Genomic DNA, 16,477 nt, shown 5'->3' with positions numbered 1-16,477 from the left:
TCCTAAAAAGTGTTTCCACATTCTTACCTTAGGATTGTCAGAACTAGTTATGCCCATTAGAATGAATGCAATGTTATAGGAATTAATAAATAGAAAGGATAAGGTCACTACCAACCTCCCAGAGAATGCCCCAGAATGGGGTGGTGGTGGAGGGAACTCATCCTGAAGAAGGAAAGAATCAAGGTGCTTTGACTCCATCCTGGCAGAATTTATGAGGAATAGCATTGAATGAGACACTGTGATGTGAGTATCACTCAAATATCCTCATACCCAGATACAGGAAAACTTTCATAGGTTCATTAACTTTTTCATTAGCAAATTCAATCATTTATTCATTCACTCATTCATTTTTATTGTGAACCCACTGTCTCAGTAAATCACAAAACAGAGCATGTATTTGCTCAAGCTAAAAAACTACTTACCATTCCTGATTCCTTTCTTTCTCTCACTCTTCCCCTGCATTCAATTTTCTGGTTTCTACATCTACATGCCTCAAACATCACTACCTCCTGAAGGGATCTGCAATCACCATCCTGACCTAAAATAGCCTCCCACGTCCAATTTATTTCCATCCCATCTCTTTGTTTATATATTTCCTTCTAATTGTTATCACCATCTGTCAGTATCATGTTTGTTCTCCTTCATGTTCAATATTCCCTAAAAGTGACCTAAAAACAACTTTCAGTATGTATACATACTTTTTGACTGGATGTTTTTTTCTAGATGTCTCAAGTTATCAAATTATTTGAGAGGCTATAAGGCTGTTCATTTGGGAGACAAAAAAAAAAAAAAAAAGCGAACAAATCTATTAAGGAGAAAGCCCTCTGTCTCCTCAGTGGGAACAATACCTGGGTCAATGTAAAGAAAGATGATACCACAGTCAAATCCCAGTAGCAATGTCTTGTTTACTTTGGAATGGTAGTAGCAAAGTCAGTCACAGTTGCATACTGAAATACCACCTCATGAATTTAGAGTGTTATGCATGATGGAAGAGGTGAAAGACAATGGCAGTCAAGAATCCTTAAGAGGAAGGACAGGCCCAGAAGTTCAAGATGATTTCACCAGAAGGCAACTGAGAGGGAAAGATATTTCCTCACCTTGTGATCTAAGCAGGTAAGGGTTACCCTTGAGCATAGTCATTTATTCAACATATATTTATTTAGAATCCACGATGTATTGCTTGTTGTCATATTCCTAACATTTAGTGGATATATCATGAGGCATATCCTTCCCTGAAGGAACACACAGATTTGCTTGTGGTCTGCATTTTCTCTTGCTCGAGTTTTAGCTAATTACAGTGTCTGGCATAAAGTAAAGGATGTTGGCTTTACTTATGTTACAATCTGTAGAGAATACACTATATAATCCTTCAAGCAAAAGGCTTATTTCTTTAAAAAAAAAAAAAAGTCTTGGGTCTTAACTTTAACTGAGGGTACTTGTTTAAAATCAAACATATCAGAGGGGATGGGTAAAATAGGTGAAGGGGATTAAGAGTACACTTATCAAGATGAGCACTGAGTAATGATGTACAGAATTGTTGAATCACTGTATTGTACACCCGAAATGAAAATAATACCATATGTTAACTACACTGGAATTAAAATAAATATATTAATTTAAAAAGGTTTATTTCTGACAATAGGAAATCCCTGATAATTTTTACACAATAATATTTGTAAAAAATTTAAAATATGATTGGGGTGCCTGAGTGGCTTAGTTGGTTAAGTGTCCCACTCTTGATTTCAGCTCAGGTCATGATCTCAGAGTCATGAGATCAAGCCCCATGACGGGCTCCTGGTTCAGCACAGAGTCTGTGTGGGATTCTCTCCCTCTACCCCTCTCATGGCTTTCTTTCTCTCTCAAATAAATAAAATCTTTTAAAAAATTAAAGTATGATTTGTACACATCAAGTTGGAACCTTAACTTTTACATAGGTAGCCCTGGTATGTTTCCAAATTATAAACCTTAGGAACACAGCTGTACATATACATATATAATATACATAATTACTGAGCTTCCAATTGGTCAGAACTGGAGCACGATTATAATTACCAACTGTGAAGTGAAAAGCAAGACATCTGCCAATCTAATAAAATAAGGCAATGCTTCTAAACTTTAATGTACAAGAGATTACTTCAGGATCTTACTAAAATGCTGACTTGGTAGAGCTGGAGTGGGGCCTGGGACAGAATATCTTACAAACTCAAAGATTTCATCGGTGCTGCTGGTGCACAACCATAAAGTGATTTGATATTAGGGTTACTGGCTACTGATGTGAAAACTAAGAAGTTCAAAGGTGGGGTTATTACTATATTTTTTGCTAATTTAGATAAAGAAATTGCTAGATCTTACTGAAAACATGTTAAGAAAGAAGACAAAAAGAAACCACAGGTGGATCTGCTCTTATAGGAGAGAGCTCCTTTCCTATACAAGAAAAGTGGTCATAAGTAAGTTTGCATCCAGAAAACGGATGCTTCTAAAAATTTACTTTGTGACTTATTTGAGTGATTTCCCTGTAGATCCCCTACTTGGAATTCAATTCTGATACGGAAAATTGGGTCAGCGTGAGAGACAGAGAAGGCCCACAAACATATCAAACAACCCGAGCTGCATCCAGTTCTCACTGAATGGCTGCTTGTTTCTACCGAACAGTAACTTGTCACTGGTAGTCACTTACCTACCTAAGTTTGTGTTTGTTGACATTCTTCCCCCACAAAGGGTTTTTGTTCAGAGATCCTTGTTTAATGACAAATCTCCTGTGACATCACAGGAAGAGGTAACTTACTGAAGTAGAAAAAAAAAGACTACTAGTGAACTTGGCTCACATTTTAATACTATGAAAACCCAGGGTATTGTGTTTTCATGAAGTTACAGGGGTGAAATCTCTTCCAGAACTAATAACTCTTCAATTGAAATATATGAAGATGTATGTCCCTTGGATTTGAGGATGTATTCTATTTTGTATTTTTTAAATATTTTATTGAAGATTTTATTTATTTATTTGACAAAGAGAGATCACAAGTAGGCAGAGATGCAGGCAGAGAGATGGGGGGAAGCAAGCTCCCTGCTGAGCAGAGCCTGATGCAGGGCTCAATTCCAGGACCCTGAGATCATGACCCGGGCTGAAGACAGAGGCTTAACTCACTGAGCCACCCAGGTGCCCCTGTATTCCATTTCAGAAGCCATCAGTAAACTTATGTTGTGGCTCAAGCACTGTCCTCACACTGGAAAGTTAACATGGTTTAAAACATGATTTGACAAGAGATTTCCATTTTGTTTCTGCCTCACTCTAAGACCAGACTCCTCCCTAGAGAGAAAAACATAACAACCCAAGAGATCCTGAGTGTAATCAGCCTCTTTGTAAAAAATCTTCTTCTATTAAAGGCCGTGATTTCTATGTCCTCTAGGACCATTCTTGTGGTCTTGCAATTCTTCCACTTACTGTTTTAATAATGTTATTGTGGGACAAAAGCACACACAGATGTTGCTTATGAGTTCACAAGGACTATCATAGTTTAAAGGTATTCAGAGTGCATATGAGTATTTTCAGCTTGGCCATTCTACTTACAAAGGATCTCTGAGACCAAAGACAGGAATTCTGGGCAAGGAATTCATACCCTCACTTTCCATTTATTTTATCATTTTATTATTATTTATTTTATCATTTTATTATCATTTATTATTATTATCCTCTTATTATTGATAAGAGGAAATATGTGAGGGAATTCTATTCTTCCAATTTGGTATCCTGAAGAGTTGTTAGGATTCATTTTTTACCTGGCAGACTCAAAGCTCAACCACAGTGCGTGCATATATATATATATATATATTTTTTTTTTTTTTTTGCTTTTCCCAGCTAACCAAAAAGCTTCTTTCTATGCAGAATGGTGACTAAAAAAATATTTATGCCTTGCTTCCAAGAACTTAAAATGTTTCCACACATTAACCATTTACCAAAAACTCTCATAATGTAAAATAATAATAATATTTAAAGGTGAATATCCCACTTTTAGGCATCCGGAGACTAAGATAATTAATTGCCCAAGGTTGTAGAGGCAAATTGGTATCAATGTTGAAGCAAGACAGAATGCTTGGCTTGTAACAAATTTCAAAAATATTTACGGCCTAGATTATTTGTGAACTGACTTGAGCCCAAATTCATGCCTTAATAGTTTTTGTTGTTGGTGGTGTAAATTTACCTCCCTCTTACTTAGGAAGGTTTTTATTTTTTTAGATGTCATTAGATACTCAATATAGAAGTTTCTAAGCCTCAGGCTATGTCTCATTTAGACTTTTCTTTGAGAAAACCTCGTTCCATGTCTACTTTCATCTTAATCCATGGATTTATATATAGGTTTAGTCGAATTTGACACTTTCCCACAATTTGTCTCCTTTGGTTGTTGCACATTAGGGATTTTTTTTTAAACAGTATTTTTAACACCAAATACGCCTTGTTGCCTTGATAGAACATGGTCAATAACTCAATCGTATTGGATATACCTAATCCAAATTTATATATGAATTCTCTTCCTGGTTCAATGAATTGACTGATAGTATTTCTAAAGAACAATTTGATCGGTTGATTTCATTTAATTCATTACTTGTTTAGGGATTCTTTTCTGCTTATACTCCATTAATATTAAAATATTAAGATTAGTACATTTATTGAAGCAAATTACAAATATTTCAGGATAATATAAAACAAAATATAAAACCTTACTTGCTTTGTTAACTAAGGGGGAGAATATCCACTTTGATGGGGATGTAGTGTGCTGTAGGGAAAAGAAAACTAGGAACTTTGGTTCCAATCAAAACTTTTCTACTATTCAAATTATGGAGCTGAGAAAAGTTAACAAGTTTTTTAAACTTTATTATTTATTTATTTATTTTTAAAAGATTATTTATTTATTTATTTGACAGACAGAGATCACAAGTAGGCAGAGAGGCAGGCACAAAAAGAGGAGGAAGCAGGCTCCCCACTGAGCAGAGAGCCCGATGCGGGGCTAGATCCCAGGACCCTGGGATCATGACCTGAGCTGAAGGCAGAGGCTTTAACCCACTGAACCACCCAGGTGCCCTTAAACTTCATATTTTAATTTAATTTAGACTTAGAGAAAAGTTGCAAAATAGTACAGAGAATTCTTGTGTATCCTCATTCAGCTTTCCTTAATGTTAGCACAATATGTAACCATTATACAACTATAAAACCAGGAAATTAACATTGGTACTACACTATTAACTACATTGCAGATTTTACTCAAATTCCACCCGTTTCTTTTTGCTACGCCTTTTTTCTCCTACTGTGTTTTTCCACATCTTCTTGGTCAAGGATCATATCTTAGGTCCTATGTTGTATCTGTTATTTCTCTTAGCTCCTCTCCAATGTGTGACTTTTTGTCCCCTTTCCTTTCATGAACTTGACATTTTGAAAGAGTACTCATTACTGATTTTGTACAATGTTCCTCAATTTAGGTTCTTCTGATGTTTTGTCATAATTAAAATCAGGTTATGATATTTGGTGGAAGCACAGCACAGAAATGATGTTCAGTCTCATTTACTCCATTGTTAAAATAAGATAAATTTGGGGCATCCACACAGCTTGGTCTGCCAAGCATCTGCCTTGGCTCAAGTCATGATCCCAGGGTCCTGAGATCTAGCCCTGCAAGGGGCTCCCAGCTCAGCATGGAGTCTGATTCTCCCTCTCCCTCTGCCCCACCCCTTCCACTTGTGCTTGGCTCTTTCTCTCTCAAATAAATAAATAAAACCTTTTAAAAAAAAATCTCCAAAAAAGTAAGGTAAATTAAAGGTTTTTTAAAATATCTTCTATTATTTTGTTCTGTTTGTTTGTTTGTTTTGTATTGTTAATCTCTATAAGAGAAATTGACATTTAAAGAAAAACAGGGGTGCCTGGGTGGCACATTCAGTTAAGCACCTGAGTCTTGGTTTTAGCTCAGGTCATGATCTCAGGGCTGTGAGATGGAGCCCCACATAAGGCTCAGCGCAATCTACGTGAGAATCTCTTTCCCTCTCCCTCTGCCCCTTCTCCTTGTGCTCTCTCTCTCCCTCTAAAATAAAATAAATAAACCTTAAGAAAAAGAAAAACATATTTTAGTATTATTGTCCCCTTGGGATGGAGATACTACTTTATTAATCAATTGCACCTAGGATTAACACACTATTGGCATTTTTTTTTAACAAAAATGCATAGCTTTTCAAAGAAAGCCATCTTTTTTTTTTTTTAAAGATTTATTTATTTATTTATTTGACAGACAGAGATCACAAGTAGACAGAGAGGCAGGCAGAGAGAGAGGAGGAAGCAGGCTCCCTGCTGAGCAGAGAGCCCGACATGAGGCTCGATCCCAGGATCCTGAGATCATGACCTGAGCCGAAGGCAGAGGCTTTAACCCACTGAGCCACCCAGGCACCCCAAGAAAGCCATCTTTTAAGAAACATATCCAGAGATCTTAGGAGACATGCCATAAAACTAAATTAGCTAAGTTCACCCAAACCATAGCATGACTATGTATTATTTTTCTCTTTAAGCAGCCTATTATATTAATAGGTTTCTTCTAAATATTGGTCACCAACTTCCTAGTCATTGTCAACTTGGCTTTATATCACTTAATTTAGTATATTTGAAATGATTATTATTTACTATTCTATCTCATGAAATGCCTTATTGTTTGGACAGAGATACAGATATTGTTAGCATTCCATTAGTCAAAAATTGCCAATAACTTGTAAGGATTGAGCATACATCAAAAGTTAAGAATAATGCATATAAATAATTACAGCCATTACCAATGCTTGCAATATAAATAATGCTTTTTAAAAATAGGGAAAGTCTTAGTATAAATCCAAAAACTTCCAAACACCTATCTAAATTTAAGAGAATAAATATTCTATATTTTAGTGGAAGGATAATTCTAAACATCTGCAAAAAATTACAGGAAAATATAAAGTGTTTCTGAATCTGCTCTTGCTATTCTTTCCTTCTCCCTCCCATCCTTCCTTCCATCTCTTATTCCTTCCAGTCTTATTGAAAGAGACGTTACAAAACAATTACAGTGTAGAAAGTATAACAGAGCTCTACAGAAGACACTATGAGAACATTTAAAAAAAAAAAAAAAAAGGAATATTTTTGGGATGCCTGGGCGGCTCAGTCAGTTAAGTATCTGCCTTTGGCTCAGGTCCTGATTCAGGAGTCCTGGGATCGAGCCCTACATCAGGCTCCTTGCTCAGAGGGGAGTCAGCTTCTCTCCTGTCTGCTCTTTAGGAAAAAAAAAAAAAAAGAATACTTTATTTTACCTGAAACTTTCAACTGTTACTGCTGGAATATTAAGGGTAGAGAAGGTTATAGCAGGGATGAAGCAAGTAGCTTTTATAGAATTCTTCACTGAAATGTGTAGACTAATGCCTACTCTTTGTGGCATGGCAAACTTCCAGGATACATAGACACAAATGATTATAGCAAAAAGTCTTATGGACAACCTTTACCTATTCTGCATGTGTGTTATCCAGAAGTGGTAGGATGATCTGATTATGTAACCAGTTTACAAACTGCATCCATCCTGGCTTTATATAAAAGTAAACTGCCTGCTCATTAATAGTTTTAGTAGATAACTTTCTTAAACACTTACTATGAAACATAACAAAGCTGAGAACTTTATATTATCTCAATTAAATCTCAGAAAACCACGCTGAGATGAATATCATTACGATGGCAATTTTACAAATGAGGGATTGAATTTGGAAAAGTAGGATAAATTGTGCAGAGTTGCACAGTACGTATCAGGGTTGATATGTGACTAAGGACAATCTGACTCCAAAGACGAAGACTGTCTTCATAATAACCATAAGCTATAGACACATTTCATCTCCAAGAAAGCAAGTGTACTTATAATAGGTACAATCATGGTATCTAAACTCATGAGTTTTTGAATTCACTAGATTCATAATGTTCAAATTTGGGACTTGGTAGAAGAAAGATAATTTAAAAAAATTTTTTTTGTTAGTTCATTCAGGCTAAATAAAGATAAAAAAGCAATGTAATGGATGAAAAAATCATTTAAAAGAAATAAAGGGCAGAAATAAATTTGAATTAGAGAATTCTAAGGTCAAAATCTCTCTTTAGTCTGATTAATTTACTTTCCATTCTTTAAACTCTCAAAATGGAGGCTGTTCAGGATTTGGTCTCTGTAATTATTAGAAGGGATCAGGGAAAATCATTAACTTTCACAATCATGATAAATAGAGGATCACTCTATTTTGATATACATATATGATTTTCATGTGAATGCATGAAATCACGCTGTATTTCTTATTCAAATACTTAAGTATTATGGTGAAAATTTTTCTTTGCCCAGAATTCAACATAAAGCATGTATGTTAAGTAAAGCCACACTTCCTCATTATCAGCTTGCTAATGGCACTGTGTTCAAAGATGAGTCAGGGTTCCTTATTCCATCTCTGGGAGAAGACTGTGTTTCCATTATTTGCATGTATTACCTGTATTAGTGCGGAAGGACTAGTCTGAACTTTTCTAAAGTATATGAGCAACTCTATGAATAGCTTCTTTGAAAAGATAATTCAGGATTCATGATGCATTTAATCCCCAGACTTTGTACTTGGTCCTGCAAGTTGAAAGACTTAACATTTTTCAAGAACTATTTTTGCTGGGTATCTGTCCAAATTATCCAATATCCTGTGCCCTTAAACAGTAAAACTTTCTTGGAAAAAAAAAAAAAAACCTTAAGGAGAAATAAGTTGATTAAAAACTGCAATAAATAATGATTATTATAGTTAGAAGAAGACTTGTGTCTCATGTCAAATATAAACTTTGCTCTAATTCCCTATCTTATGGCAAATTCAGCCTGTACATTTCCCACACAGTTATACTTAAGTCATTGCACATTTATGATCTATTCCATAACTTTGTTATGCCGAGATTAAAAAGACAAGTGAAATATGGTATCTGCCAGGACTCTTAGAATCTGGTAATGGAAAGAACAATAAGATAGATATACAAAATAGAAAAAAGGTAAGTGGCTAAAGAAAAATACAGATAAAGAGCATTAAGAGAGAAGAGACAGAGAAATGGTAAGTTTGGGGTAGCTATAAGAAGCTTTCTGGATAAGAAGTGTTAATTAATTAAGAAGGTTAATGTGAAGGTAGTAAGGAAGAAAGGAAGGCATTCTAGAGAGCAGGAGGGGAAGGTTAGGAAGGAGGAAGTTCAGAGTTCAGGTGTTTTCACGTCCTTTGAAGACTAGAATGCATCGGTGAGGTAGGTGATGAAGTCAACAAAGTAATAGTAAGAATTTGTAGGACTTGGTAGCTGAAAGTGTAGAAGGGAAAATTAAAGATAAACTTGTGATTTAAAATCGACAGCATAATGGTGTCTTTATTTAAAGAAAGAAGCAATTCAGGATCATGCACTGATTTTAGGAGCAGGAAAGTGATACACGCTGTTATCAAAATGTTGAAATTATACGCAACGGATGAATTACTAAACTCTACATCTGACAGTAATGATGTACTATATGTTGGCTAATTGAACTTGAATAAAAAAATAAAGTACCTGCTTGAACATTTGGGCTTTTGAATTATGATTCAGACCTTAACAGACAAGGTTGAGAGATTTGGAGCTGGAGTTATAAGATTTGATATCAAACTGTCTGGATCTTCTAAACTGTATGACCTTGGGCATGTCACAAACTCTTTGAGCATCATTTTATTTACTGTTAGAAATGGAGATTAAAAGTGTATTTCAGTCCACTGCAGGTGCCAGGAGGAGCAGCTGCCATAGCTCTGTGCTACCCCATGGCCATGGGCCGCAACAAAGGCCACAGAGTGACCAGGAACAGGAGGAACCTGAGTCACAGCCGCCAGCACTTCACCGAGAAGACCAAGTTCATGCAGGACATGGTGTGCAGATTCACCCCATAGGATCAGCATACTATGTGGCTGCTCAAGGTCTCCAAGGATAATCGAGCCCTCAGGTTCATCAAGAAAAGGGTGGGAACATACATCTGTGCCAAAAGGAGGAGAGAGGGACTAATGTCCTGAGAGCCATGAGGAAAACAGCAGCGAAAAAGGACAGAAACCCTCCCCTATGTATGTAATAAAGCCTTTTTTGGCAGGGGGAGGAGTTTATTTCAATCTATAAAATTCAACAAATCCAAGATGTTATTATTGATGAAGTCTGCATAAAAATAACAGTTGAAGCCATTATTAAAGCAATGAAGAGGGGTTGAGGCAACTGATAAATGGAAAAGGGAATTATAGCTACCATATGGAATTTTATTTGTTGATACTTGTTTTTATAGTTTCATGACCCACACACACATCCTACACAATATATGGCTTGACTTTGTTTTTGAACTTCATAAAAGAGTACCATAGAGTAGCCTGTCTTCTAAGATTTGCAGTATTGCCTTACTCATCTCAGACTATGATGCTAAGATTCATCCATGATGTTTAATTACAGATCAATTTTTACTGCTGCATGCTATTCCATTTTATAAAAATTCCATAATATAGTTATTTATTCCACTATATATGGATGTTTTTGTTGTCTCCAGTTTTTTGCTATTATGAATAGTGACACGATGAACAGTTTTCTTAAGTCTTCCAGCATGTATGTGTAAGAACTTCTTCTGGATATATACCTAAGGATGGTATGTATCCAGGAATATTCAACTTTATAAAACAATGCCCAAATTGCTTTCCAAAGTGGTTGTATCATTTTATACTCTTACCAGCAATGTGTAAAAAATCCATGTCCTCTCCAAATGACAGTTCCATAAGATTTCTTAAATTCTATTGGCGAGTGATGAAGAATGACATCTCATCATGTTCTTTATCAACATTCTCCCAAATACAAGTAAAGTTGGGTGATTTTTCAGAAGTTTATTGGCTATATACATCTTTTGTGATGTGTCTATTAACATTTTTGTCTATTTATTAATTTTCTATATTATTTTAGTTTATATGATCTATGTATACTTGATTATAGTTTGCTGACTATAAGAATTTCAAATAATTTCTCACACTCTCCTCATGCTCTTTAAAGTGCATCATGAAAAACTGAGGCTCTTAATTCTCACGTCATCTGATTGTTCAGATTTTTTAAGTTCTATGATTTTGAAGGTTTTTATAAAATATTCTCTGACCCAAGGTCAGAAAGGCATGCAACAATATTTTCTTCGAGAAGTTTTAAAGTTTCTTATTTTGTTTTTTAAAGTTCTTAATCCAGGGATGCCTGGGTGGCTCAGTCCGTTAAGCCTCTCTGCCTTTATCTGAGGTCATGATCCTAGGATCCTGGGATCAAGTCTGGCATCAGACTCCTTGCTCAGCAGGGAGCCTGCCTCTCCCTATGCCTTTGTCTGCCACTCCCCCTGTTTGTGCTCTTTCTCTCTCTGACAACTAAATAAATACTATATTTTAAAAAATAAAAATAAAGTTCTTAATCTATATAAAGCTGATTTTTGTATAGTTTTTATGATATATACAATCTCATTTTTTTCCTTAATGACCCATTTTTAGTTCTATTTATCAAATATTTCTTCCCTTCTTCATAAACTTCAGTGATATATCAAAGTTTTATAAACTAAACTAAAGTTTTCAAGTTTTATAAACTAAATAAAACTACCATATGATCCAGCAATTTCACTTCTGCGTATTTATCCAAAGAAAATGAAAACATTAATTAAAAAATAACTATGCTCCCCTATGTTCATTGCAGCCTTATTTACAATAGCCAAAGTACGGAAACAACCCACGTGTCCCCTGACAGATGAATGGATGAAGAACACACACACACACACACTCACACTCTAGACTAGTACTCAGCCATAGAAAAGAATGAAATCTTGCCATTTAAGACAACAAGAATGGACATAGAGGGTATTATGCTAAGTAAAATAAATCAGACCAAAAAAAGACATTATTTCATTTACATACACAATCTAAAAACAAAACAAATGAACCGAACAAAACAGAAACCGACTCATAGATATAGGAAATAATCTGGTGGTTGCCAAAACAGGGGAAGAGGACTAAGAGATACAAACTTTTAGTTGTGAAATAAGTAAGTCACAGCAATGTAGCAAAAACAAAATCAAAGTTTGATCTAAGAATGAGTCTCTTCTTGGATCTCTGTTTAGTTCCTGTAGTTGGTTTCGTCCTCTTCCCACAGCAGTATCATTCTGCCTTAATTAATGTGTGACACAGATCAATTTCCCCCAACCTTCTTCTTCTTTTTTAATTAACATATATGAACCTATTTTGTGTCAGCTATTATTCAGATAAGGAAACCATGGCATAGTGAGGTTAAGGAACATATTTATGTTACAGTGTATAGTTACGATCCCATAGGTGGGATTGTAAACCAGGCAGGCTGGCTCCAGAGAACATTATTACCATTAACAAGCTATACTGCTTCTTTGTCTCCAGAAATGCTTGCTTATTTTTGGACTTTTGCTTTCATATAGATTTTATAATCAATTTACTAAGTGCTAAGAACAACCCTTCCATGATTTTGTGATTCTTACCGAAGTCCCATTTTACACACACACACACACACACACACACACACACACACACAATTATTTGGGTATAATCAACCACATTAACATTTCTGCTGCAAAAACATACTTAGGAATATTATTGGGAAAAGCAGGATAACTAGTATCATGAATTTCTTCTGATCAGTTCAGGTTCAGTTTTGCTGCCAAATCTTGCTGTTTAGTCCTCTTCAGATCTTTGGAATTATGGAATGTGTCATTGCCATTTAATAAATGATGGGAAAAATTCTCTGGGAAGTTAAATAATTAGATCAAATCAATCTACATTCTTAGTTGATAAACTGCCTGTAGTTTGCTCCAGGCTTTTTTTTTTTTCCCCTAAAGAAATGTTTTTATATGAATCTTAAACCTCAAAGTAAGAATATAGCATTTCCTTTGGATCTGGATCTATAATGATTCCAGATCTCTGCCTAATTTACCTTGTTGACTAACGTTTCCCTGATCACCTGTTCTTTTTTTTTAATTCACCAACATCTAAGCATCCTCTGCTAGCTAGTCTGTTAGAAACCAATGAAACAAAACATAATTGATAAGTAAGTAATGAGAATGTCTTTGAAGCGTGAATCTAAGATAAAAGATGACTAGATGTCAAGACCCCACAGGATTTTATTTAATCTACAATTCCAATTCTAGATTTTGTAACTTAAGTAAAGGCTATTTTAGGTAGATTGTTTGCCTTTAATCTGTTCACATTTTCAAATAAGTGATGTACATTTTTTCCATATTGAAATTCTGTTTTCTTTCCCATTCTGTCATTCTCTAGCTTTTAAATTATTTTTCTGTGTTGTTATTAAAGTTTTCCCCCTTTAAAACAGTAACTTATTTTTCCATTAAGGTGAGCCAGTTTTGTAGCCTCTTACATTAGAAAAAGAGCACTATTCATGAGTCACTGTTCATTTGTCTAGTGCCTAGCACATTGTAGGTATTCAATAAATGCTTGATAAATGAATAAAATAGAAAGGCCTTTTAAAATGTTGATGTCTGTTCATACCAAATTGAAGTTTAATTTAACAATAGCTTCAGGATTATATATTAAAGGTCTTAGGAAAAAGTAATAAATGGAAATACTTGTTATCCTGCTACAGACTGAAAATATAGGTACTGAATTTTTCATTGAGATACAAGTGAAGCCTGAAACACAAATGGTGCAAGGGCAGAAATATAACAGACATCCAATAACATTGTTCATTTAAATTGAACACTTGAAAGTGTTCAAGTTTGAAACTTTAGCACTCACTCCTACAACACTCTATAACTGTAACTGATAATGCTTGAATGTAACTGATAATGCTGAATTATCATTCAGTTATATGTTCTTGCTTATATTTTCTTATATCTTATATTTTCTTATATCATTCTTTTATCTTTAATCTTTCTTATATCTTACCTGTATTTTCTTATATCTTATAAGAAAATTGTAAAAAATAAATTTACACCCCTTAGGCCCATGTGCATTGAAGGATATACAAAGCTATACAGCATAACTTAGATCAGCAATTTCCAAACCACCCTCTACTGGGGAAAAAAGAAAAATATGGATCTCTGTGCTCTATTCTCATCTATTGTAACATAACTGTGAATGTGGAGTTTGGGATTCTGTAGTTTTTTGTTTTTGTTTTTGTTTTAAGATTAATTGATTGATTGATTTTAGAAAAAGAGAGGTGAGCCCGCAAGTCGGGGGAGGGGCAGAAGGAGAAGAAGGAAGCAGACTCTCCGCTGAGTTGGGAGCCCGAAGTGAGGCCCCACATGGTGCTCCACACAGAGCTGATCACATGACCCCAAAAGCATGACCTGAGGTGAAATCAGGAGTCCGTCTCTCAAATGACTGAGCCACCCAGGTGCCCCTGGTATTCTATGTTTTCTAAAAGCTTCCTCAAATGATCACTAAGTGCCAGCTGGCATTGGCCTGTGGAACAATGTTTGGGAGTAACAAACATTGTGCCTTAAGTTGAAAATCTATCTCCAATCACTCCACAGAATGTTACATATCTATTCACTTGTACAGAAGGTTATAAGATGTCTGGTTTGGATCATCCTTTTTAATCATAGAGGGAAAAAAATCAGTTTGCAAATGACATAAGATCATGGAGATATTCAATGTCTGTTCACATTCTAGGGCAGTAGAGTAACAACATACGCTCCAAAGATCTCTTTGGTTTTGACCCATGTCATTTGTAAGACCCTTCCAATCATTTGGGAAGATCAGTGGGAAAGAGAGTTTTGTTCAGACAGGCGTTCATCTAAGTACAATCCTGAATCTGGTCCTGCTAGAAATATTTGGAGCTCCTTTTAACACTGGAGTCATAAAATGCAATGTTTACTACAGAATTGGACCCCATCTGTCAAAATACACTTGTGGAAATTCACTAAAGTCACAAGAGACAACTGAGAAGAAAGTCAGTTGAATGTTTTTGAAAAATCCATAATCACACTATCAGTAGATACCTTTGTTAACAAACTAGACAGAATATTCTGGAAACATGATACTCACTTCCCATCTGTTGTCTTCTGACATTGTTTAACCATGAGTGTCACAGCGAACAGTATGAGCTGGTCTCATATTACCCCTTCATGTGCCATGAAGTCACAGCCTATAGACAGATCCAAAGAAGGAACTTCCAGTCCCAGGATGAAATCATTATCTGCACTTCATTCAGGTGATTCAGTTCTGCCAGGGGATGCTATGAGAACAAGCTATAGTGCTTCCTCCCTCATCCGAATAGTATACCGTCTGCCCTAGAACTGACACAGCTCACTGTAAATCAGAGAAAATCTGATGCCTCTTTCACAACAGTTTTTCTCTTTGTCTGATTTTTATTAGATCCTAGAGCCATTTTTTTCCTTTTGGAACACCATTTTAAAAATTGGTAGAAGCCAATGAGAAAATGATCCAAATGATAGATATTCTCTTTATACCCTTTCTTCTTGGGATATGCCCACTTCATAAAGCACCTGTATCAACTGCTGAAAGAACTATATTCATCTATCTGACAAAAATGTAGTCTACTGCTTGGCCATAATCTCAAAGGTATTTTCCAAGTGAGTTAAAATATTGATGTTAAGATTACAGTATTGAGACAATCAGAATACTTAGTCTGTAATATCCAGGTATGAGTTTACATTATTCCTATGTCTTACCTATTGAATTTCAAGTACATTCTAACATGTCACATGATATTCTAGGCCTTTTAAAATTTATTATCATCTTTAATAATCATAGTAACTCCATATGTATGCATACTTGAGTAGGCAGAGAAGATAGATATAACGTCTCTATATTATGGATGAATAAACTGAGGTTCAGGAAAGGTTAGTGATTTACCTAAAATCAGTAAATCAGTCAGAGACAGACTGACAATTTAAATACACATTTTCGGGGCGCCTGGGTGGCTCAGTGGGTTAAGCCGCTGCCTTCGGCTCAGGTCATGATCTCAGGGTCCTGGGATCGAGCCCCGCATCGGGCTCTCTGCTCAGCAGGGAGCCTGCTTCCTCCTCTCTCTCTGCCTGCCTCTCTGTCTACTTGTGATCTCTCTCTCTGTCAAATAAATAAATAAAATCTTTTAAATAAATAAATAAATAAATAAATACACATTTTCTCACCCTGAGTTTACAACTTCTTCCTTTACTTTCTACCCTCCTTTCTCTTGTGATGTTAATAAACAATCACATGTGAATTTGTCTTTGCCTTTCTAAAATGCATGATTCTGCCCATTGTTTGTTTTTTTTTTTTCAATTGAAGAAATAAATTGACTTAGCTATTTTCTGTGTCCATTCTTCTTTGAACTCAAATGTTAACATTTAGATCATAGTTCTTTCCCCATCCTTTGCTTCGCAACATGGCATAGCCCCAAGCTTTGAGGTAGTGACCTGAAAATGTAATGTTAGCAGCTTTA

The 16,477-nt window shown here is 35.4% G+C and overlaps 1 pseudogene; it reads left to right on the top strand.

The window, feature by feature from the left end:
- Positions 1–985: 985 nt before the first annotated feature.
- LOC125096840 (60S ribosomal protein L36-like) lies at positions 986–10,121 on the top strand (annotated as a pseudogene).
- The last annotated feature ends 6,356 nt before the right edge of the window (positions 10,122–16,477 follow it).

Source organism: Lutra lutra, chromosome 1 (genome assembly GCF_902655055.1).
Source record: "Lutra lutra chromosome 1, mLutLut1.2, whole genome shotgun sequence".
NCBI lineage: Eukaryota > Metazoa > Chordata > Mammalia > Carnivora > Mustelidae > Lutra > Lutra lutra.
The sequence above is the reverse complement of the archived record's forward strand: the minus strand, read 5'-3'. Positions and strand labels throughout refer to the sequence as shown.